This window comes from Mus caroli, chromosome 16 (genome assembly GCF_900094665.2).
Source record: "Mus caroli chromosome 16, CAROLI_EIJ_v1.1, whole genome shotgun sequence".
In the NCBI taxonomy this organism is placed as follows: Eukaryota; Metazoa; Chordata; class Mammalia; order Rodentia; family Muridae; genus Mus; species Mus caroli.
The window spans coordinates 44,186,673-44,189,503 of record NC_034585.1 but is presented as its reverse complement, the minus strand read 5'-3'; the positions used below and the strand labels follow the sequence as shown (position 1 = coordinate 44,189,503).

Sequence of the window (2,831 nt, the reverse complement as noted above, 5' to 3'; positions counted from 1 at the left end):
TCCAGTGTAATTTCCTTGGTCCTAAGTCACTAAATGATTTGAAAATGCCTGCAGGTCAATTATTTTAAAAATAATTTTATAAGCTTTACAATTAAAATCTTACACATAAATAAAAAACATTTCACATTAAAGTTAATGAGACATCAAGTCTATAAAAAGAAAAGAATGTCTATATAATTATGGTATGAATTCAGAATGAAAGCTGTGGAGTGGAGGTTGCCTGTAGGTAGATTCAATTGTGTGTACATGCATTAAAATTTCTCTACTCTAATAGCTAAATAAATCCCCCAGGGAACAAACCTTAATTCTTCATGCTGAGTTCCTTAACTTATACCACAGTATGTTTTGAAGTCAAGATAGTACTTCAACTGTATCACAATAAAACATTTATTTGAGGATGATATATTTCATAACCAAACTTCAAAATTTATATCTATTACTCAGTCATGTTCTCAACTGAAAGAATTCATTATGTTACACACAGAAATGCTGGAATTTTAATGGAAGTACACTTCATGAAACGCCAAAATATAGCACTAAAGATATTCCTCAGAGATCATCATTGTAAATATATGGCATATAAACACATTCATATAAACTTGCATGCATTTTATTGGCAAGAGTTTCATTTTTCTGTATTACTGGGAAGGGAAAGTGTGAGGGAAAATACAACTAATCGTATAAAAGAAATTCTAATGCAATGCCTGCATTTCGTTCCCAAAACCTTTTATACTTTAGATGAACAGTCTCTAATACCCTTATAACTCAAAATATAAATGATTAATTGGTAATTGTTAATATTTTACTTTGAAATATGAAACATTTTTTACCCAATATCCTTTTCATATGTCCATCATATATTTTTACAAATAGGGATATTATAAAAATGTATTCAAGTTCATATAAGTACTCACATAAATGTGTAATCAAATAAGTAATACATATATAAAATTAAATATATATTATTTGTTATATATACATATATAATATCATAAAGCACAATTAAAGGAAAAGAACAACAAACTAAGATATCCTTTCCTCTGGAATTAATAAAGTTTATCTGTGGGATACTTCAGAGAGGTATCCCCAAACCATCCTGCATTTTGTCATGTATAACAGAGAGATTGGCCCATCTTTTTTTTTCTGTATTTCTTTTGAGTTCTGCTCTGTCTCAGCCATGTAACATCTTTAACTCATGGTTGTAACCAATAAATGAGAATTTATTTCCCTCATTGTTTTTTATTTCTGAATATCCTTGTTATTCTGATTTTAGTAACATATATGCATTTTTTATAAACTATTCAAAATCATCAGGTACACTATAGTACAACATCCTCTTCTAGAAAATCATCCCTTGTGCTGCTGAATTTTCGTCACCATGAAAGTGTCTTGCCTCCAATACTTATGGTTTTTCAACCCAGTTTCTTTATGAAATTGTATATGTTGCTTCACAGTCACCACAATCTAAAGTGTTCCTTTCACACTGCACCATATCTTGCTACTACTTGCAGAACATGAGGCTAATGCATCCTTTGTTTCACACTTACAATGAATGTTTTGTTTTTATTCGCTGGACACAAATCTAAATAACGCTAAAGTATCTCAGTGCCAGGCCCCCTACCATTTACTTCAGGCCTTCAGTTCTGCATTAGATTATCTTTTTTTATGTATATCAAAGCGGTTTATTGATCTCCTGTAGCACAGCTCTGCTGTACTCCAGGGTGTGGCTCGTGTACAAAACGCAAAGATCCAGGCGGTGATAGGCATGGCGATCAGCTACTCAACGGAATGAGTGATACATTCACAAAAGGGTAGCTGGTAGCTCAAAAAGGTTACTTAGTTGCCTGGGCTAAGCCACCATGCAGTTACTGATGCTGCTGGGATCAGGGGTGTGACCACCCTGCCAGCTCCTCAGTCATACTGCAGGAGAGAGAAGAAAGGTATAGGTCCTAGCTTCTCCCTGCCCTTCAGGGAAATCAGCTCCACGAGGTTCACACACTCCACCACCTCAGCCTGTAGCTGGTGCAGCAGCTCACAGGCCGTACACATGGTTCCTCCAGTGGCCAGGAGATCATCCACAATGATCACTCTCTGCCCGGGTTCTAAGGCATATTTCTGGATTTCCAGTTCAGCCTTCCCATGCTCCAGAGCATAGGAGGCTGACACAGTGGGGCCCAGCAGCTTCCTGTGTTTCCGGATGAGCACACACCCAGCTCCTGATCTGGGTAAGGGCCAAACAGGAAGCCCCTAGAGTCTAAACCTGCGATGTAGTCTATCTTGCCACTGTGCCTGGACTTCAGGTGACTGGCCAGGAGGTGAATGGATGGACAATCAGAAGGATTCTGGGTCCTCCCAAGAATTCTCAACTGAGGAAGATCGAATGGCTGAGAAGCACCTGAAAAAATGTTCAACATCCTTAATCATCAGGGAAATGCAAATCAAAACAACACTGAGATTCCATCTCACACCACTCAGAATGGCTAAGATCAAAAATTCAGGTGACAGCAGATGTTGGAGAGGATGTGGAGAAAGAGGAACACTCCTCCATTGCTGGTGGGATTCAAACACTCTGAAATCTTGGCTTGAATCTAACTAAGGAAGTGAAAGATCTGTATGATAAAAACATCAATTCTCTGAAGAAAGAAATTAAAGAAGATCTCAGAAGATGGAAAGATCTCCCATGCTCATGGATTGGCAGGATCAACATTGTAAAGATGGCTATCTTGCAAAAGCAGTCTACAGATTCAATGCAATCCCCATCAAAATTCCAACTCAATTCTTCAACGAATTAGAAAGAGCAATCTGCAAATTCATCTAGAATAACAAAAAAT

The 2,831-nt window shown here is 37.1% G+C and overlaps 1 pseudogene; it reads right to left on the bottom strand.

Moving 5' to 3' along the window:
- Positions 1–1,911: 1,911 nt before the first annotated feature.
- The window catches only part of LOC110311313, a 51,211-nt pseudogene continuing 50,291 nt past the window's right edge, over positions 1,912–2,831 (bottom strand).